At 42.5% G+C, this 24,225-nt stretch overlaps 1 long non-coding RNA gene and 1 other non-coding gene across 2 annotated transcripts; both read left to right on the top strand.

The window, feature by feature from the left end:
• Nucleotides 1-17,859: 17,859 nt before the first annotated feature.
• Nucleotides 17,860-19,312, top strand: LOC131246159 (uncharacterized). Its single transcript, XR_009171211.1, has 2 exons — nucleotides 17,860-18,527; nucleotides 18,585-19,312. It is a non-coding gene; the product is annotated as an uncharacterized LOC131246159 (long non-coding RNA).
• On the top strand, nucleotides 17,938-18,087 carry LOC131247753 (small nucleolar RNA snoR137). Its single transcript, XR_009172024.1, has one exon. It is a non-coding gene; the product is annotated as a small nucleolar RNA snoR137 (small nucleolar RNA).
• Nucleotides 19,313-24,225: the final 4,913 nt, after the last annotated feature.

Below are 24,225 nucleotides of genomic sequence, written 5' to 3'. Positions count from 1 at the left end.
ATATGTGTTGATTTTGTAACGGGCCACGCCTTGGGAGTAATGCTGGTTTGACGTCCACATTGATAATGTTGGTTAAATGTCCGCATTATAGTTCTCCCTAAGGCCCACTGATAGGCCCAAACTTGTGGTAAGTAGGCCGTCTAGGCCCATCTCCATTATACCTAAAACCCATCTCTTATTACATGTTTAGTATAGATGCAAGATTCATGATCATTCGCACCATATGTATGCCTGATGTGAGGAGTGACCGATCATAGCATATACCTTTGGATAGACCGTTTATGGGCTCCCTGATAGGTGGAGTTGCCTCATATAAGCGCATGGTATATACAGGACTGTTGCATGACTGATAGTGTGACTCATGCACTTGCATTTGTGTAATTGTAATTACTGTATGCCCTAGCGACATCAGGGCCATAGCTCCATAGACACATCGTGGATGGCTGAGTTGGATACCGAAAATATTTGGTTCTAGCATACGGGCGTCATAGACGTCCCTGGGTGAAAATCCCTAAACCCGATGGTACCAGAGGATGACTCCAACGTCAAGACCGAGTGGATATACGAGTGCATGAGGGCCGAATACCAGGAGGCCGCGTCTCCCACTGTGTCGTGGTCGGTTGGAAAGGGGTGTGGCCTTACTCGCCCAAGGGTAGGGGGCAATACTAGGCTGAGTTTGACCAGCTCATGAATGGGTCTGCTATTGACGTGCCGGATAGGTATTGGCAGACTATTGGCCAGGCGGATAGTGAGGTTTCTTACGCTCACTTGGACTGTGCGGCTAGGAGAGCGACAGTGCCATTTGGAGTGTATTGAACCCCGATGATTATCCAGAATGAGAACTGTACTGATACATGAAGAGGATTGGCATGCTTGAGTTGCATCTTGCATCGCATGGCCGTGTTATGGCCGATAGCATTCATATCTTGCACCGCATAGCCTTGGTACGGCTGATTGCATTCATGTGCTCATTACCATGATTCCGCATCACTCTGACCTTGCATTATGAGCACGCTTATATCACACACACTTACACCACCCTCTAAGCTTTCTATAAGCTTATGCACGATTGATGCGTGCAGGTGACGCCAGGACGCAGTAGCAGCCATAGTCTCGTTGTAGTTGGAGCGTGCAGCTGAGCTTCTGGAGTTTTGTTTCTTTTGTTACATTGTATTTTCCCTTTCTATCGCATTGTACTCAAAAGTTTTTGATCATAGTGGATTTTGTGGTGGTGTTCTTGTGGTTATTGTTTGTGGGTTATGCCTTTTGTAATGCTCATTATGATTCAGACTGATGATTTGAAACCCTCCTTGTAGTCTCCCAAGATCGGAACCTGGTGAATGGGTGCCGGGGTCCGAGAATGGGGTTCTACGGAGGCTGTCGGTGCCGGATTCGGCGATCGGGAATTTCGTGAGCCCGGTTTCTGAGTTCGGGGCGTGACACCACTTACCAATGCAAAGCCCGTTTAACCATGGTACCAAGATCCGTTAAGACTCATGAGTCAGGCATGGTGGTATATGAGACACCGTGGTCGAGCTGTAAGCCTATACTGGGGTGACGAGCCTCCCCGTAGTGACCAGTGAGTAACCCAAACTCGTGAGCTGAATATGGTGGTGTATGGGACACTGTATTCGAGTTGTCGGCCTACGTTCAGGTGACTAGTGTCACGCCCCAAACCCGGAAATTGGATTCACAGGAATCCCGATCGCCGAATCTGGAGCCGACAGCCTCCGTAGTACCCCATTGTCGGCTCCTAGTGTCCATGCACCAGATTCCGATCGTGGGCTCCTACAAGGAGGATTTTTTTTTTTTTATATACATTTAACTCATTATAAGCATAACCACAAGATTACCCAATTCACAAAGACAACATCATCATCACATATCCACTAATATAAACATTTGAATACAATACTGAAAGAGAAATACGTAAATCGAAAGTCAAGCTCCAGAAGACCGCTGCACGCTCCAAGCTCAACACTGCTACAACCTATCATCATCTGCACGCATCTATCGTGCATAAGCTTATAAAAAGCTTAGAGGGTCGTGTAAGTGTGTGCACAAGTAAGTACCAAGTATTCAATACAATGTCATTGTTATACAATACCGAAAATACTGGTAATCCATAAATCGTACAATGTCGAAATAAGCAGGAATACTGACAAGATCATGAATTATCAGAGTAAATAGATATGCTGACAATGCCACGAATCATAAGATAACAGAATAAGCGGAACTATCGACAAGTCCATAAGTCATACAATATTAGAATACGTAATACGAACCAACTATGCAAATGAGAAGTCATGAAGAGTTAAATTCCAGATGCCGCCTCTAAACTATATAAATGCACAAACACAGTTAACAAAAAATGCCATATGCCGCGGATGTAATGCAATATGCGGTGCGAATGAAATGATCATGCTGGAGTGTGAAGTCGGGATGATAGTACGTAGTATCATAAGTTATGGGGTCCATTACAAGGGACTTCTATCCAAACCATTCCCATACCTAAATTTAGATAGTCAGACTCAATATGGTAAAACTCCTGATTTCAGGTTAGTCGCGCGCCCCAACCAAAATTCTGGCCATTGCAAAGGCACACGTAACAAATAGTTGTGCACCACTATCCCGAGTCGATAGTGAATGAATGAATGCATGAATGAGTATGCAACTCCTGCTCACTAAGTCCACATATCAGTACAGTTCATCTCTGGGATATCACCGGGGTTTAGTACACTCCAAATAGCACTGCCGCTCTCCCAGCCGCACAGTCCAAGTGAGCGTAAGAAACCTCATTATCCGCCTGGCCAATAGTCTGCCAATACCTATCCGACACGTTAATAGCGGACCCATTCATGAGCTGGTTAAACTCAACCTAGTATTGCCCCATACCCTCAGGCGGGTAAGGCCACACCTCTCCCAACCGACCACGACACAGTGGGAGACTTGGCCTCCTGGTATTCGGCACTCGGGCACTCGTGTATCCACTCGGTCTCGAAGGTTTAGGAATTTTCACCCAGGGACATCTATGGCACCCGTATGCTAGAACCAAACATTTTCGGTGTCCCACCTGACCATCCACGATATGCCTGTGGAGGCTATGGCCCTGATGTCTCTAGGGCGTCCAGTAATCATAATGCGAAATGCATGAGTCATAAAATCCAATCATGCATCAATCCTTCGCATACCGCGTGCTCACGTGAGATAACCTTCGCCTATCAGGGAGTCTCATAACAACATGTTCAATGACATATGCAATGATCGACCACATCTCACAACAAACATGTAGATGATGCGTATGGGCATGTATCATGATGCTATGCTATCACATACTCATAATCGGTATCAATAACCGGCATCGACAATCAATCTCAACAATGTGGACATTTAACCAGCGTTGCCCTCAAGGAATGACCCACATAAAGCCTAATATATAGTAGACTCATGGCCTCATACAAGGACCTAGTATATAACACCATGGGCCTTACTCAATGGTCACATATACACAACAGGTGGACCCTGCTCATGGGCTTCAAATACATGACATGTGGGCCTTACACATGGGTCACGAATACATCAAATGTGTCATACATCATGGGCCTAATACATATCACAATGGCCTTACCCATAGGCCACGAATACACCACAATGGGCCTCGACTATGGTTCGCATATACATCATATTGGTCTCGACAATCGGAATCGACACTCGGAATCGGCTTCAACAATCGGAAGCGGTCTATACAATCGACCTCGACAATCAAAATCGGCTTCGATACTCGGCCTCAACAATCGGGATCGATCGATAATCAAAATCGGTAAATCGGTCATGATACTCAGCCTCGATCGCTAATCAGAATTGGCAAATCGGTCACAACAATCGAATCGATCGATAATCAGAATCGGCAAATCGGTCACAACAATCGAATCGATTGATAATCAGAATCGGCAAATCGGTCACGACAATCGGATCGATCGATAATCAAAATCGGTAAATCGGTCATGATACTCAGCCTCGATCGCTAATCAGAATCGGCAAATCGGTCACAACAATCGAATCGATCGATAATCAAAATCGGTAAATCGGTCATGACAATCGGATCGATCGCTAATCAATATCGGTAAATTGGTCACAATAATCGGCCTTGATAATCGAAATCAGTAATTGACCTCGTCGCAAGGCGAAGTCCATATATAGACGGCCGATGATGGATCAAACAATATCAATGGGGCCCAAGCGTTTGGGTTAACCCACTAGAGAACAATGAGAATGGGCCTATCCAGGCATAAGGGAAGGTCACAATGTGGATATTTAACCATTACCGCCCATCAATGCAGACATTCAACCAACCTTGCCTCTAAGGAGTGGCCCACATAAGGCCGAATATACAGTGGGTCCACGACCTCATGCAAGGGTTTGATATACACCATAATGGGTCGAATACATGGGCCTAATATATATCACCATGGGCCACGACCCATGGTCCTCCGATACATCATAATGGCTACGACCCGTAGACCTCAATATACATCAAGTGGACCGCATTAATGGGTCTCATATACATGACAGGTGGGCCCTGTACAGCCAGCAGGTGGGCTTGCACGTTCCAAATGGGCCCACCAAATGAACAACATGGATACATATATCATCGTGTCCCACGAGGCTGGGTTTGGCGCAGATGAAACAGATGGATGGCGTGGCTAGAATACATACATCACGGTGGGCCATACGTCCATCAAAATGGATAGACGGTGTGAATATAACACATTCATCAAGGCAGGCCTCATACATCGGGGTGCGTCCACTTGCTGTGATGGACGGTGGGAATATAAAATACATGCAATCAAGGTGGTCCACGTACTGGACAACACTTGCATCAAGGTGGTCCACCGTCCTAGATGAATGGTGCGAAAGCAAAACAGGTGGACAGCTTGGGTATAAAACAGATGGACGTCGTGAATGAATCACACATATCATGATGGGTCCCACGTCCTGATGGATGGTGGAAGCTTGGATTACATAACAAAAAAATCATTTCAATAGTAGCAGGTGCAACATGTGTATCACTATACACTATCATTCCACATGGCCCACTAACAATGGTTAGCACTGTGCAAACATTGTCCAGGTAAATGAGCACCATCCAAACATTGTCCATGTAAATCTGCACCGTCCAAACATTGGACAGCACCACCCAAATACATCAGGGTGTGGATGAGACAAATACATTAAGGTGTGGTAACAGCACCACCCAAACATTGCCCAGCACCGTACAACACTCTGGACGGTGTGGGTGTAAAATACATACTTCCAAGGTGGGCCTCGCCCACTGCCAGAGGAAAATGAGTGGATGGTGAGAATATACACCGTCCAAGTACGGACGGTGCTTAAATAGCATGTATGACCCCACAGGATTGCTGACGTTAATCCAGCCGCCATCTGCTGTTGGATGAATGGCAGGGATAAACACATACATCAGGGCAGGGCCCCCACCAGCAAAGTTGATGGGTGATCTGGATGTGAAGAGGAGGGACGGTTTGGATATAGCACATAGATCACTGGGGCCCACAGCTGGACAGCTGGATGAAACGCATGCAGCATGGGGTCATGCATAAATCACTTAAATCACTGTGGATTTCCACCGGTCCAAAACGGACGGTGGATATACATATGCATCACGTGCAGGATCCACATGGATCAACAGATGGTGTGGATATACCGAACATACACCAAGGTGGGTCCCACCTCCACACGTGTCACACGTGTGAAGTAGGTCCCATGTGCATAGCAGATGGACGACATGTGATGAAACACATATATCGCGGTGGCCCACGGAGCCTACTGACGCTGTATAGCAGCTGCAACTGCTGGCCAAATCAGAACAGATGAATGGCATGAGATAAAACACACATCATCAAGTGAGCCCCTCCACCCCACACGTGTAGCTCGTGTGAGGTGGGTCCCACATCCAGAAAACTGGCAGACGGTGGATGGGACTCATAAAGCTGGGTGACGTTACCTACAGCGGCTGTTGAGGCACAAAGGCCCAATCCATTCCTACATCAGGTGGGTCCCACGTATGGGTCCACCACAACGTTTTTTTTTTTGCCATCGTGATCCAGAACTTCTTTGGTGACCCAAAAGGGGTTCCAATGGCAGCCGTTAGACCCCACTGTTTTCTGTGATGTGGGCCACCTGAGTCCTAGATCAGTCTGATTTTTAGAGCGGATCCACTTCAGGCAATGGCCCACCCGATGAACGGTGTGGATATCGAATATACATCACAGTGGGGCCCACAGCAGGGGCCGTGGGTCCCTGCCTTCCGCCCGCCCGTGACACAGCAGCCTCCTGCTGCAGCAGCAGCAGGCGCTGGCTAATGTTTGCATTTTTATTTTTTTTTTTGAAAAATAGAATTTTTAAGGTTTTTGGTACATGGGGCCCAGATCAGATGAATCCAACCCATCCATTGCATTCCATGTCTCAAGACGGACCAAGCAAGTCTAATTTGCAATATGTTTTGGAGGTGTATGACGATCAGAGTGCATTTCAACGGTGAAAACTACTGTTTTCTACGCTATGGCCCGCCAGATAGTCGTATTGACTTCATTTTTTTGGCCAAACGCCTAAAATGATATGGGTAATATAATGGACGGCGTGGATTGAATTGATACATCAATTTGGGGCCTACAGGAGTGGTCCATCCAAGTCCATCCAAAGTTGAAAAATCAAACTGACACCTTTTATTTTTTTTTTTGTCGGTACACAGCACTGTCAGTTCACGCTTCACCTTGTGGATGCTGGACGGTGGATCACACATATATTTAAGGTGGGCCCCACCACATGTATGATATCAGGGTGGGCCACCAATGGTTGGATGGTGTGGTTAATACACACATGACTGGTGGGTCCCACGTCCAGCACCAAAAGAGAAAGAGAGGGAGGAATAGAGAAAAGAAAAAAGATTGGTGGAAATAGGAGGGACCCCACTACTATGGGCCCCTCTATACAACACATATATCAAGATGGGTCCCACATATGTGGCCCTCAAAACACAAATCAAGTAATAAAATCACCCACCTCGAGATTTCTTCTTCCTTCTTCCATCAACGCATTCTAAAGCTCCAAAGAACGTTATCCATCGGTTGAGATGAGGCTTTGATGGTGGAGATGAGAGGTAGAAAGGTGGGCCACACATGGCATTCTCTCATGGAGGAAGACGTGAGTTGCTTGGGAGGAAAATGAGAGAGAGAGAATGGAAGAGAGAGAGAGAGTGATGGGATGAGTGATGGGGGTGTGTAAGAGATGGGATGGGAAAGTTGACTTTGGGGATGGTGTTGTGTACTTGGAGATGAGATATGGTACTTGATTTGATGAGTTGTGTACTTTGATTGATTGATGGGATTGATTTGACATTTGGTAGAGATTCTCTCGAAGTTCGCAACGCGCGGTGTTTTTTCTCGAATTGAATGCAGGCCGACATCTTCTAGCCTAGGTATCGGGTCGGTGCATGAGTCGCGGCATCGGAACCGTGGCGACGGCGCGGTCGCACTGGTACAAGTCTCGGGTCGAGCCGATTCTGGAATACAAAATACGAATCGGGGTCGCGCGCAACTGCCGATAAAAGATCGCGAGTCACCGGAATTCGACCGGAAAGACCGCGGAAGCCTACGGAATGGTATGAGCTAGGACACGGGTCTTACAACTCTACCCACCTTATAAAAATTTCGTCCTCGAAATTTACTATCACACAGGACAAGGTAAGGGAGGAGGAAGCATCAATATAAACATATACAAGGCATAATCAATATATGAACAAATGGAGATTGCGTTCTCTAATCTCTGTCTTGTGCACCCAAGAAATCTCCTCAATAGTATGGTGACCCTTACTGAACCTCAGGTCTCGGATCAGAAACGATTAAAACGGGAATACTATGCAGCCTCATAATCTCAAAGGTAGGGAACTATATCAGAAAATCTCTAAGTTATTAGAACTCGGGGATCTAATCATTCTAAGTTCTCAGCAATCATAAAATGTAGGGTGTCTATCAGCAGATATGTGATGTTATCATCAGGTATTCCCAAGTTATGCTCTGATACCAACTTCTGTCACGCCCCAAACCCGGAAATTGGATTCACAGGAATCCCGATCGCCGAATCTGGAGCCGACAGCCTCCGTAGTACCCCATTGTCGGCTCCTAGTGTCCATGCACCAGATTCCGATCGTGGGCTCCTACAAGGAGGATTTTTTTTTTATATATACATTTAACTCATTATAAGCATAACCACAAGATTACCCAATTCACAAAGACAACATCATCATCACATATCCACTAATATAAACATTTGAATACAATACTGAAAGAGAAATAAGTAAATCGAAAGTCAAGCTCCAGAAGACCGCTGCACGCTCCAAGCTCAACACTGCTACAACCTATCATCATCTGCACGCATCTATCGTGCATAAGCTTATAAAAAGCTTAGAGGGTCGTGTAAGTGTGTGCACAAGTAAGTACCAAGTATTCAATACAATGTCATTGTTATACAATACCGAAAATACTGGTAATCCATAAATCGTACAATGTCGAAATAAGCAGGAATACTGACAAGATCATGAATTATCAGAGTAAATAGATATGCTGACAATGCCACGAATCATAAGATAACAGAATAAGCGGAACTATCGACAAGTCCATAAGTCATACAATATTAGAATACGTAATACGAACCAACTATGCAAATGAGAAGTCATGAAGAGTTAAATTCCAGATGCCGCCTCTAAACTATATAAATGCACAAACACAGTTAACAAAAAATGCCATATGCCGCGGATGTAATGCAATATGCGGTGCGAATGAAATGATCATGCTGGAGTGTGAAGTCGGGATGATAGTACGTAGTATCGCAGGCTATGGGGTCCATCACAAGGGACTTCTATCCAAACCAACCCCATACCAAAATTTGGATGGTCAGACTCAATGTGGTAAACTCCCGATCTCAGGTTAGTCGCGCGCCCCAACCGAAATCTAGGCCATTGCGAAGGCACACGTAACAAATAGTTGCGCACCACCAACCCGAGTGGATAGTGAATGAATGAATGTACGAATGAGTATGCAACTCCTGCTCACTAAATCCACATATCAGTATAGTTCATCTCTGGGATTATCACCGGGGTTTAGTACACTCCAAATGGCACTGCCGCTCTCCCAGCCGCACAGTCCAAGTGAGCGTAAGAAACCTCACTACCCGCCTGGCCAATAGTTTGCCAATACCTATCCGGCATGCCGATAGCGGACCCATTCACGAGCTGGTCAAACTCAGCCTAGTATTGCCCCCTACCCTCGGGCGGGTAAGGCCACACCCCCTCCCAACCGACCACGACACAGTGGGAGACGCGGCCTCCTGGTATTCGGCACTCGGGCGCTCATGCATCCACTCGGTCTCGACGTTGGGGCGTCTCCTGGCCACGGAGGTTTAGGGATTTTCACCCAGGGACATCTATGGCGCCCGTATGCTAGAACCAAACATTTCCGGTGTCCCATTTGGCCATCCACGATATGCCTGTGGAGGCTATGGCCCTGATGTCGCTAGGGCGTACAGTAATCATAATGCGAAATGCATGAGTCATAAAATCCAATCATGCATCAATCCTTCGCATACCGCGTGCTCACGTGAGATAACCTTCGCCTATCAGGGAGTCTCATAACAACATGTTCAATGACATATGCAATGATCGACCACATCTCACAACAAACATGTAGATGATGCGTATGGGCATGTATCATGATGCTATGCTATCACATACTCATAATCGGTATCAATAACCGGCATCGACAATCAATCTCAACAATGTGGACATTTAACCAGCGTTGCCCTCAAGGAATGACCCACATAAAGCCTAATATATAGTAGACTCATGGCCTCATACAAGGACCTAGTATATAACACCATGGGCCTTACTCAATGGTCACATATACACAACAGGTGGACCCTGCTCATGGGCTTCAAATACATGACATGTGGGCCTTACACATGGGTCACGAATACATCAAATGTGTCATACATCATGGGCCTAATACATATCACAATGGCCTTACCCATAGGCCACGAATACACCACAATGGGCCTCGACTATGGTTCGCATATACATCATATAGGTCTCGACAATCGGAATCGACACTCGGAATCGGCCTCAACAATCGGAAGCGGTCTATACAATCGACCTCGACAATCAAAATCGGCTTCGATACTCGGCCTCAACAATCCGGATCGATCGATAATCAAAATCGGTAAATCGGTCATGATACTCAGCATCGCTAATCAGAATCGGCAAATAGATCACAACAATCGAATCGATCGATAATCAGAATCGGCAAATCGGTCACAACAATCGAATCGATCGATAATCAGAATCGGCAAATCGGTCACGACAATCGGATCGATCGATAATCAAAATCGGTAAATCGGTCATGATACTCAGCCTCGATCGCTAATCAGAATCGGCAAATCGGTCACAACAATCGAATCGATCGATAATCAAAATCGGTAAATCGGTCATGACAATCGGATCGATCGCTAATCAATATCGGTAAATTGGTCACAATAATCGGCCTTGATAATCGAAATCAGTAATTGACCTCGTCGCAAGGCGAAGTCCATATATAGACGGCCGATGATGGATCAAACAATATCAATGGGGCCCAAGCGTTTGGGTTAACCCACTAGAGAACAATGAGAATGGGCCTATCCAGGCATAAGGGAAGGTCACAATGTGGATATTTAACCATTACCGCCCATCAATGCAGACATTCAACCAACCTTGCCTCTAAGGAGTGGCCCACATAAGGCCGAATATACAGTGGGTCCACGACCTCATGCAAGGGTTTGATATACACCATAATGGGTCGAATACACGGGCCTAATATATATCACCATGGGCCACGACCCATGGTCCTCCGATACATCATAATGGCTACGACCCGTAGACCTCAATATACATCAAGTGGACCGCATTAATGGGTCTCATATACATGACAGGTGGGCCCTGTACAGCCAGCAGGTGGGCTTGCACGTTCCAAATGGGCCCACCAAATGAACAACATGGATACATATATCATGGTGTCCCACGAGGCTGGGTTTGGCGCAGATGAAACAGATGGATGGCGTGGCTAGAATACATACATCACGGTGGGCCATACGTCCATCAAAATGGATAGACGGTGTGAATATAACACATTCATCAAGGCAGGCCTCATACATCGGGGTGCGTCCACTTGCTGTGATGGACGGTGGGAATATAAAATACATGCAATCAAGGTGGTCCACGTACTGGACAACACTTGCATCAAGGTGGTCCACCGTCCTAGATGAATGGTGCGAAAGCAAAACAGGTGGACAGCTTGGGTATAAAACAGATGGACGTCGTGAATGAATCACACATATCATTATGGGTCCCACGTCCTGATGGATGGTGGAAGCTTGGATTACATAACAAAAAAATCATTTCAATAGTAGCAGGTGCAACATGTGTATCACTATACACTATCATTCCACATGGCCCACTAACAATGGTTAGCACTGTGCAAACATTGTCCAGGTAAATGAGCACCATCCAAACATTGTCCATGTAAATCTGCACCGTCCAAACATTGGACAGCACCACCCAAATACATCAGGGTGTGGATGAGACAAATACATTAAGGTGTGGTAACAGCACCACCCAAACATTGCCCAGCACCGTACAACACTCTGGACGGTGTGGGTGTAAAATACATACTTCCAAGGTGGGCCTCGCCCACTGCCAGAGGAAAATGAGTGGATGGTGAGAATATACACCGTCCAAGTACGGACGGTGCTTAAATAGCATGTATGACCCCACAGGATTGCTGACGTTAATCCAGCCGCCATCTGCTATTGGATGAATGGCAGGGATAAACACATACATCAGGGCAGGGCCCCCACCAGCAAAGTTGATGGGTGATCTGGATGTGAAGAGGAGGGACGGTTTGGATATAGCACATAGATCACTGGGGCCCACAGCTGGACAGCTGGATGAAACGCATGCAGCATGGGGTCATGCATAAATCACTTAAATCACTGTGGATTTCCACCGGTCCAAAACGGACGGTGGATATACATATGCATCACGTGCAGGATCCACATGGATTAACAGATGGTGTGGATATACCGAACATACACCAAGGTGGGTCCCACCTCCACACGTGTCACACGTGTGAAGTAGGTCCCACGTGCATAGCAGATGGACGACATGTGATGAAACACATACATCGCGGTGGCCCACGGAGCCTACTGACGCTGCATAGTAGCTGCAGCTGCTGGCCAAATCAGATGAACGGTTTGGATGTACAGATGAATGGCATGAGATAAAACACACATCATCAAGTGAGCCCCTCCACCCCACACGTGTAGCTCGTGTGAGGTGGGTCCCACATCCAGAAAACTGGCAGACGGTGGATGGGACTCATAAAGCTAGGTGACGTTACCTACAGCGGCTGTTGAGGCACAAAGGCCCAATCCATTCCTACATCAGGTGGGTCCCACGTATGGGTCCACCACAACGTTTTTTTTTTTGCCATCGTGATCCAGAACTTCTTTGGTGACCCAAAAGGGGTTCCAATGGCAGCCGTTAGACCCCACTGTTTTCTGTGATGTGGGCCACCTGAGTCCTAGATCAGTCTGATTTTTAGAGCGGATACATCACAGTGGGGCCCACAGCAGGGGCCGTGGGTCCCTGCCTTCCGCCCGCCCGTGACACAGCAGCCTCCTGCTGCAGCAGCAGCAGGCGCTGGCTAATGTTTGCATTTTTATTTTTTTTTTTGAAAAATAGAATTTTTAAGGTTTTTGGTACATGGGGCCCAGATCAGATGAATCCAACCCATCCATTGCATTCCATGTCTCAAGACGGACCAAGCAAGTCTAATTTGCAATATGTTTTGGAGGTGTATGACGATCAGAGTGCATTTCAACGGTGAAAACTACTGTTTTCTACGCTATGGCCCGCCAGATAGTCGTATTGACTTCATTTTTTTGGCTCAACGCCTAAAATGATATGGGTAATATAATGGACGGCGTGGATTGAATTGATACATCAATTTGGGGCCTACAGGAGTGGTCCATCCAAGTCCATCCAAAGTTGAAAAATCAAACTGACACCTTTTATTTTTTTTTTGTCGGTACACAGCACTGTCAGTTCACGCTTCACCTTGTGGATGCTGGACGGTGGATCACACATATATTTAAGGTGGGCCCCACCACATGTATGATATCAGGGTGGGCCACCAATGGTTGGATGGTGTGGTTAATACACACATGACTGGTGGGTCCCACGTCCAGCACCAAAAGAGAAAGAGAGGGAGGAATAGAGAAAAGAAAAAAGATTGGTGGAAATAGGAGGGACCCCACTACTATGGGCCCCTCTATACAACACATATATCAAGATGGGTCCCACATATGTGGCCCTCAAAACACAAATCAAGTAATAAAATCACCCACCTCGAGATTTCTTCTTCCTTCTTCCATCAACGCATTCTAAAGCTCCAAAGAACGTTATCCATCGGTTGAGATGAGGCTTTGATGGTGGAGATGAGAGGTAGAAAGGTGGGCCACACATGGCATTCTCTCATGGAGGAAGACGTGAGTTGCTTGGGAGGAAAATGAGAGAGAGAGAATGGAAGAGAGAGAGAGAGTGATGGGATGAGTGATGGGGGTGTGTAAGAGATGGGATGGGAAAGTTGACTTTGGGGATGGTGTTGTGTACTTGGAGATGGGATATGGTACTTGATTTGATGAGTTGTGTACTTTGATTGATTGATGGGATTGATTTGACATTTGGTAGAGATTCTCTCGAAGTTCGCAACGCGCGGTGTTTTTTCTCGAATTGAATGCAGGCCGACATCTTCTAGCCTAGGTATCGGGTCGGTGCATGAGTCGCGGCATCGGAACCGTGGCGACGGCGCGGTCGCACTGGTACAAGTCTCGGGTCGAGCCGATTCTGGAATACAAAATACGAATCGGGGTCGCGCGCAACTGCCGATAAAAGATCGCGAGTCACCGGAATTCGACCGGAAAGACCGCGGAAGCCTACGGAATGGTATGAGCTAGGACACGGGTCTTACAACGAGCCTCCCATAGTGACCTCGAGTATAATTTAGGCCTACACTAAGGTGACAAGCCTCTCCGTGGTGACCTCGAGTGTAAACTCGTGAACTTACCTATCAACTACTTTTCATCAGGGGTGATGCCCTACAATTTGCCTATTGTATGTGATTAACTAGGATTGACGACCCTAAATGATTCATTATTTGGGTAAGTGATATAAAGGGAAGTACTTTAGCTTCCCGAATCTGCTATATGAATAAGACTAATAAATTACTTGGCTAACACGACCATACATCGCATTGCATGTGCTTTGGCGAGGAAACAACTTTTAGGGAGTTTGTCATAGGCACTTGTGAGATGAAGTCACTGAGGGAGTGCAAGCGAGGGCATACATCATTACAGCATACTATCCCTACATTAACAAGAGTACTTAGGATATAATTGTTGTACTGCTTTATCATTATTGCTTGACTAAATTGATAACATGTTAACCTTTATCTTATAGTACCATTAAGTTGATCAGTCGCTCCCACTCTGGGACGGTGTTTTAAAATACTAACCAAACTCTGATTTAGATGCAGGTTGTGATAAGGCTTACGTGTCGGAGCCAGACTTCTTTAATGAGGAGGAGGAGTTCTCCTATGTACAGCTCTCAGGCGAGTTTATGTAGACCTCGTGCTGCTTCGATGCGATTACAGGGATATTGGATTAGTGGAACTTTCACATTTTGTCATTTTGTATATTCTGAAACAAATTATGTATATATTCAGCCTGATAGCACGTTCATACTCTGGAGGTTATGAAACACGTATATACTTTATACCTTTAATTCAGTCTTCCGCTTGCTTATTTACATTAACTCTGGAGTATGATATGTTGTTTTAGTATAATCTCATTCATGTTTAATGCATTAATATGGACAACATGTAAACATCATTATCTATGTTGCATAAGTGATGCATCGGATCTCGGGAGTTGAGCCTTTGCTCGACCCTTGATTTTCGGGGCGTTACAGATAGCGCATAAAAATCACAAGAATTGTATAAGGTTATTAAGATGAACCTAAGAAAACCTTTTCATAGTAAAAGCCAAAATTTTGAGGGAAATAATTTTGAGAGTGGAGTAGGTATCGTTGTTTTTAAATTAGCACCGAATCACTATAATTCTTTATGTCATGTGGTGAATGCCCTTTATTTTATTTGCGGTGGATTGATTGTATTTAATTTTAGTTTAGTAGTGAATATTGTAATATTTAAATTTACTCTTGCAAGTTTGAGGTTATGATTTTAAAGAAATTCGTGAAATAAGGTTGTCCTACCTAAAACTTTTGGTGAAAGTCGTCCTAAGAATTATTTAGAATCAACGTTTCAATACTTAAGCAATTGAAATGTTTTCTTTATTTACATATTCAGCATTTATTTCAATTATTTGGCATTGTCTTATTCAACCCTCCCCCCCCAAAGGACATTTCGAGTTCTCTTTTTCATTAATAAATACCCAACTAATTATGTATATCATAACATTGTTGGGTTGTGCTATAAGCCAACCATTACGCTTGTACTATGGGTCAACCATTGCGCATATGTTGACATCCTCGTTAGTAATAGCGCCGATGTGGTTTGTTACTGTTATTGTTGGTCCCAGGCCATGCATACACATTTTATGTCATTCATGCATTTAAAAAATTAATAATAGGAATTGCTTGTCTTGTAATGCTATCATCGTCTATGTATATATATGTTTGATAACATGTGAAACTTTGGTTAATAATAACATTGAGTTGATTACTCACTCTCACCTGAGATAATGTTATAAAACATTAACAAGATGATTTCGTCGATGCAGGTGCCCTAGAGGAGGATGCACTTGTTAAGGAGTATGTGGACCTCATCAATGAGTTCACATATGTCCGGTATGTGGATGATCAATTGGAGCTTGACGTCCTCAGATTGTCGATGTCTTTGTTTTGTCATTTTAGGCTGAGATACACATTTTATGATTCTTTTAGACTTGTATATTGAGTCCCCAATTGAGTGGACTTTATGTGATGTTGGTTGTATGGATGTATATATTTGGATATTTGTTTGTATATACTTATGATCATGATAATATACACTGTTTAGATTAACTCTTATAAATGCTTATGATAATTAGGTTACCATACGAGTGAAGCATGCTTCCACAAAGCAAAAAGTGAAACCAAAAGTATTGGTGATCGAGCTGAAGAGAGAGAGAGAGAGAGAGAGAGAGAGAGAGAGAGAGAGAGAGGTGTATTTTGTTGGAAATGTATTCCAAGGGTTTTCTTCGAGGGTAGTATTATCTTTTTAAAAATATGGTATTGAATCGTGCGTCAAATGGTAAGCGTATTTTTCACTAACACTCAAAAATTTAAATAATTTTTATGAAATAATTTAGAAGTAAGCTTGCTTTCAACTAAAAGATAAGCATTTTCGTAACATTGTCTTTTTAGCCAACGGTAAAACTCGTATGGTGAGGAGAGCGGGGTTAAATGCTAGTGAGTGTTTCTTTGGCGTGAGGCCTACCTTAGTGTCCATCAGTTATTTTTTTTATTATTATTATTTTTTTCTTCTTTTCTTTTCTTTTCTGACATGATAAAAAAAATGAAGGAGATCCAAATTTTAAGTCGACTAGACCACCGTAAACAATGGTGATTAACCACTCAAAACTTATCGTGGGCCTTAAAAGCTTTGAATAAAGCTGATTTTCATGTTTTAAATTACTCGTATTTGTGTATTTGCGACCGTATACCAGCAGGTTGTAACGCAAATAAACGTTACCACGGGCGCAAGGAAACTTTTAAGGGTAGCTGTTCAATCATATTTTGCTTGTGGTGTCCACATGAGATTTTGACCTGCTTTATTTTGGTGATCATGATCTGATATGAGCTAAAAAAAAACTGATGGACCGTGTGGATATACAACCTATACATAAACGTGGGGCTGATTTTGGATGCAGGCAAAACTCCCGTGATAGTTCAGCACCATTTGGGAAACGGTGGTGATTCTTCAACCATGCACAAGGCACAATTGCAATACGATCCAGACTTTCAAATCGCTGACACAATTTTGGATGAAGCATCACCGAAAAATTGCACCGAGATTCTTTTAGTAATCCTCTGATTTCTCCCTTCGAACTTGAATCACTCAATGCATAGCCTTTAGCCATCCATTTGATCGTGATCGATTGGATGGTTAAGATTACTTAATCAGTGTAATTTAATAGATATGCTCAGTCCACAATGCTGCCCCAAAGTATAGATGGTCGTGAGTGCGGCATAAGAGGAGGGCGAGTCACCACCATTCATCTCTAAACTGGTGGTGAACTATCACTTGGCTGCTCTGAGTTAGGGCGCTTATAAATTCCGTCGGTCCATCTCTTGCCTTCTTCAAAACCCTAAAAATCCCCAAAGCTCTCTCTCTCTCTCTCTCTCTCTCTCTCTCTCTGCCCCCGACAGAGTCACCTGTTGGATGGTTTAGATTAGGGTTGTAGTTTTTGGCTTTCGAAAGGCGTTGCGTTCTTTGGGGTCTCATATCAAGGGACGCGTCAACGAAAGCGGAAATGAATAGGGCAATGCAAACCTTCCCCCTCACCTGATGATGAATTTTTTCTTCATACATGTTCTCATCAATGGTCTGCTTGTCTTCATTCCCATCTCTTCCAAAAAGTACTATTTGCCTCTCTTCTTCTTCTTCTTTTTTTTTTTTTTAAAAATTATTATTATAATTTTTTTTTATTTTTCATTTTTTTATATTTTATTTTATTATTTGAAATAGAAATGTGAAATATTTTTTGTGGGTGGTTGCTTCTTACTGACCGAGTTTTCCATGATGTGTGGGAAACCTCTTGTTGGGAAGCATAGATTGAATTAAAAAAGCAGCCAGTATTAAACAGCATGATGTTATCATTTACATGTTAATTGCATCATGTTACCTGTCTCCTGGCACATCCATGCCTTTATTTTAAGAAATTACTCTTTTTTTTTCTCCCATCTCATAGTTTCCAATTCATCCTCTCTTTTTTTTTTTCTTTTTTTTTGCCTTTTTTCAAAAATTGTCTTTATACACTATTTTTTGGGTATTATGGTGAGGAGGGTAAGATTCTCTTTTACTACTTGAGAAAAAAAGTTTGATACTCTGGCAGAGAATGATCAATGATACACATGCATTTACTTTGAAATTCGATACATGGAATACAAGGCAGTCAGATTCAACTGCCGAAATTAGAGGTACTAACTTAGATATGGTATGAACCAAATATCAAGGCTATTTGATTATCAGACTATCAAATTGGTGGATATGACATTTTTACTGGACGATTAATAATGAATTCAAGCGTCTTTGGTTTTGTTTGGATGCTTGTAAATGAGCCAAGTTGTAAATGATTTACAGGTAAATTGATCTCCTTTTTTGCCTCTAAATCATTTACAGGCTGTAAATGATTTACAGCATTTTTCTCCATCTAATTTACAGGTAAAAAAGTTTGGATTTCATTTGCAGGCTCTCTCCATTTACAGCCTACATGGCTATAAAAATGTTAAAAATCAGCTCTCCATTTTCCAAACAAACAATCATTTCCTACAAATCATTTATTTACATTTTAAAGCCAAACATGATAGTTGTAAATGACTTACAGCTTAATGCCAAAAAGGATAGTTGTAAACGATTTACAGCTTAATGGCAAACAGGACAGGCTGTGTAAATCATTTACAACTAAAGCTATTTGCAGGCATCCAAACAACACCTTTGTTAAATTAAGTAGTGCGAACAACTCAGTGACAATGGGTCGACCATGTAGTCGGTTTAATTTGTATTAACACATGCCACATTATTAGCATTAAGTACCTGTGTATCAAGTATCATTTTCAGCCCGAGTACCAAATAAGCGCCCTTTATTTGTATTTGGTCTACATCTTGCAAGATTGGGATTCTACACTAGGATACGTGTGCAGCGATTAGAAAATTGTTTTGAATTGTTTGTACCTCTCTAGCCTTTTGTTTGTTTGCCTTGCTTGTTGATGGGCTGCCAAGTTTGCAAACTTTATCTTGTTGGTTGCATGCAAAGTATACCAACTGTCTGTATGCATATTATATATAACTGAAGCATCATTTGGATATTTTCATGCCAAAATTTTGAATAATCAAAGCACATAGAAGGATATTTTAAAACTTTTAAACGGCTTAAGTAATTTATCTGATGTGTTTTGCTTGCCTGAACTTCCTCATTTCTGTCTTACCTCACACATAGCATGGTAGTAGCTAGACCGTACAACAAAGGCTCTATTGGGCCATTATGATATTTTGAACTCTTAAGCTCAAATGGCTTAGATTTGATCATGGATCACATTTATCTTTTAATTTCTTTGTTGTGGCATAAACTCTCTCTCTCTCTCTCTCTCTCTCTCTCTCTCTCTCTCTCTCTCTCTAGCCTACATAGACTATAGTGGCAGTCAGATTATGAAGCTCTGTGAGATCTCACTGTGATGGCTTCGAGAAACTCATGTAGAACATCTGATGTCAATCCAAAATATAGAGTCAAAACAGGGAGATCTTAGGTAGAAAACGTGGAGATGAGTCTTGCCCTTAAACTCAGTAGCCCCGTCCTTACCCCATGCTCCCACTATCTGTTAGCCCTGCACCTTTGCTATTGTTCCCTTAAACGTGGAGATGACTCTATTGTTCCACTATCGTTTCATGTTGGCATTTGGTGTGTGTATGGCTCAGGCTACTTATCAGCTTATTACAGTTGCACCTTGATCATTTTATAAAATGTGCTTCTGCCGTTTTAGGCACCACGTGAAATGCGGAGATCTATGGCACACATCATGTCCAAGATATACACATCATGTCCTAGATATAGGCGTGATAGGGGTAAAATTCAATCACATCCACAGTTCAGGTGGGTTAGGCCACAGGGAACAATGAGGATGGGATGCCAATCTTTGGTTTGTTATGGGGCTACCATGGTCTTTATATTCCTTCAAAACTGTTAATCAGGTGTAAATCAGGGTAAATTGAAGATATGAAAATCAGTCTGATAGAAAGCTGAAGCAGGCTAGACCATGTGATCTTATAGATTTTAAGAGCAAGTTTTCATTGATTCTATTGGTGTAGCTAATCCAATCCCGAACTCTAATTGAAAAGGATGGTATATTTAAAGTTCTTATCTTTCGCATGTGGAATCAGGAATGTTATTTGGTTGAACTTAAAATGTTATGCAGTGCAATTTGAGTTTGATGTTGATTGCTTGCTTCTGATGTGTTTCTGGTGACTGTATTTCAGCCATTGGTTGTTTGAATTTAAAAGCCTTAAGTAAAACACACTAGCAGCGTTAGCTTGTTGAAAGAGGGAATTGAGGAAATGATTGTGGTGCCATGCAGAGATGTTATTATATGTCACATTGAAAATCCTCATTGGAAAACATATATGATCAAATGCATGTATTTAAGGATTCACTTGTATTTTTGTGTGGAATCCCCAACTAAATGGATATGAACTCTCTCCCATTGGTGTGGCTGGTCAGAATTTTTGATCAGGAGGATCTTTGATATATACTGTTGAAATAAATGTTCTCATCTTGAGGAAATGGAATGTATTTACATATACAATATGGTAAGCACCTGAGAGCTCAGGCGTTCACACAATGCATAATTGCTTATGTGTTGATAACTGCGGTTCTATTTCTGCATCTACAATGTGTTTTGTTTTATGCAACCCAAAAGCCTGGGATAATTCTAATAATTCTAGTTAGTGATGTAGCTTATAAGTGTCTTGTTTTGGACTACCGTTAGCATGTTTGTGGGTCGTGTGTATTGACACCTCTTTGTTTGCAAATCTTTGTGTGGAGGGAGGATTTTATTCGCAGCCCCATTTATCTCCAATTCAATTAATTTACCTCCATTTACTTACATGCAAACACACCCAAAATATCATTCTCCACCATTTACCCTTATTTACTTCCAATTCATCTCATACACTCTCATCCAAACGGCCCCAGGGGTTTAGGCCACCATTTTGTGGTTGTCATGTAAGATGCGCAACATGGGTATATGCCTGCCAGCCACATATCTGTATGTGGGGCTGATATTTTGTATATACGGTGAAAATAAGGTTGTCCATCAAGGTTCTCACCTGATGGATGGTGGATTTACGTCTACATCATAATGGTACAAAGCTTGGGTTTTCATCGTCTTGGGTCTTTATCGACCACGTAAAATCAGTGTTGTAGGTGAATGTGGTCCAATACTGGAGATGATTAATGAGATCTTCACAGGTGGCCATCGCCGGTATCTCTCATGTACCGATTGGATACATACCATAGTGTCATAATGTTCCAGTGGGCCCCGGCAAATATAACGGTCGGGACAGTGACGCCCAGCATTAAAAACTTAAAAAAGGCCACAAAGGTTTTAGATCAAGCTGATATTTGTGTTTTCCCTTCTTTCATGTCTTTTTAACTTTTGAACCGGTTGGATTTCAAACAAACATTATGGTGGGCCCTGGGATAGTTTCAACTGTATAAATCACTCTTCCCATTGTTTTCTGTGGTGGGATCCACTACAGCTTTTTATCTACCTCATTTTTTTGGCTAATGCCTAAAATGATATCTTAAAATGGATGGACGGTGTGGATACAACACATACATCATGGTGGTGCCCACAGAACTTGGTGACGTCACTTCAGCAGGGGACTCCTAAAACTGTCAGTACCTAATCCGCGTCCGCGGTATAGAAGCATTTCGCTTGTTTCGTATGGCGATTCACAACTGAGATAGATTTGTATGATGTTCGTGATCAAGGCTAAACACTCAAGATGGGTAAACAACTTTGAGATAAGTGTAATGGATGGTCTAGTTTTGTAGTTGGATTATTATATTGGGTGATAATGATGAATGGTTGGGATTAGGAGATTGCTAAATGAGTGGCTTAGAATTAGTGATAGAGTTGAAGGGTTCGCACATGTCGGTTAAAGGGCTTTTATAAGACATGGGTTCAATGGTCATTTGTGACTTTAATTTATGATAAATAAAGGGTCAAACGTAGGTGGTTTTAACTCAAACTTCAATGGGTCCACATTGAGTGGGTTTAGCTTAAGATTGTATAATTGGAAATGGCTGATTTAGAGTGAAAATGAGTGAACATATTTAGGCAAATTTTTAATGTAAAAAGAGAGGCTAATTGGGTGAATTTGATGCGTGGGTCAAATGTCAAGATTAGGTAAGTTTAACGCATCAAATGTCATGATTAGGTAGGTATAATGCATGTTTAATGGTCAAATGTATATGTGTACATGATCACTCTCACAAGTTGTGAGAGTGATCATGTACATTTTTACATTTTTACATAATTATAGAATTATTAAGTTAGAATTAATTCAAGTCATAAGTAGGCCAATTTGGTACATAAATTAATGGTTAGTACTAGACAAATCTAATACAGAAATCAACGGTCAATGAAATTGTGTGGTTATTGAAACATGATACCACCAAGCAGAAGTTTAGAATTATGGTAGTCCTACGAATGGGGACCTTTCAAAAATATTTATCAATTAATACAATTAAGCCATAGGGTGAAATGGGTCTAAGATTATAGAAAATAAAAGATGTAACTATATGTGCAAAGTAGTCCGTGATGTGGGATAGATGTACCTAGTGTGTACAATGAATTAAATACCTAGCAAACTCAAGCATCTAAGTAAAATGAACAAATCAAATCATAAGTGTGTGTGTGTGTAAACAATCGTAAACATAATGATATATAATGGTTCAGCTAAATCTCTATTCCAATCCTAGATAACGAATTCAAACTCGAGTTTTAAGGATTTCATTATCTTAATGATTTTTTATAGGTTCACCACCAACCTTTACAATCCCACACAAGGATTTACATACATACCTGTCAGTGGCATACACAAGGTTTTACTTAATTAGTCCTATACAAGAACTAATTCATTTACATACGTTGGTGGCTCAAACAAAGACTTATACGTATACACATGTAAGTGGCTGACATATAGACTTGTACGTTTTCACTTATAGGTGGCTCACATAGAGACTCACGTGTATAGACTCGTTGGTTGCTTATATAAAGACTTAATCGAGCTTGGATCAATCGGTCCTATACAAGAGACAACTACTATACACTCGCCAATGGCCTACACAAGGACTTTGATTTAAAATGAATAGACTCTAAACAAAAACTGTTACAAGTTTGGTTGGGCCCCTTTGATAACGCAAGGCTTGAGATGCTTGATTAATTCTAAGGCACTTCTCTTCAGTTCCCTCGATCTTTGAAGTGGATCTTAGTCAGCTCCAACGATTGGCTCCTTTCAATAATTTTCCTATGAGGATGCTACGATAACAGGAGAGTGGGTTAGTCCAATCTCTTACAACTAATGTGATAGTTGGTTCTAATTGGGAATTCATATAGATGAGCATTATAGAGCTTGATAGACAAATGATTTACTTATAAGATTAGTGTATAACCTTTAGAGAATTCAAGAAAATATGTACATCTTCAAGTTGAGCTTGTTATGCTGATATAAAGTGATGAATCACAAGGAAGATAACACGGACTCAATGGATTAGACCCTTGGAGAAGTGGTTAGGAGTTGTATGCATAGAGGCTTTAAAACCATAAAAAATCCATCTCTTTTGCAAAATTTTGAATGCTCATTTTATAAAAAAGTGCTCCAACGGATGCATTGTTAGTGCATTAATTTGTGCACCTTATTTGTTAATCGTGTGAGTTTGTGTGTTATGTAGTCGGTTGAGCCATTGAAAGATGAAGACCGAAGACAAGAAGATATGAGTAACGAATTGGTAAATGAGGTGCCTTGGTGACCTTATCCTTAATCCTAAACAACCCCCTAAACTTTTAGATGATCCTGACTTATAGGTAAATCTTGTTGATTATCCCTTATCCTTATAAGCCTATATTGAATATGATTAGTAAGGTTAGCAGAGATGCAAAGCTGTGAGGCCCGTATCCTAGTCCGTACTGTTTCGTAGGCTTCTACAGTCATTCCAGTCGAATTCCGGCAACTTGTGATCTGTAATTGACAGTTGCGCATGACCCTGAGTCATATCCCG

This window comes from Magnolia sinica, chromosome 5 (genome assembly GCF_029962835.1).
Source record: "Magnolia sinica isolate HGM2019 chromosome 5, MsV1, whole genome shotgun sequence".
NCBI lineage: Eukaryota > Viridiplantae > Streptophyta > Magnoliopsida > Magnoliales > Magnoliaceae > Magnolia > Magnolia sinica.
The sequence above is the reverse complement of the archived record's forward strand: the minus strand, read 5'-3'. Positions and strand labels throughout refer to the sequence as shown.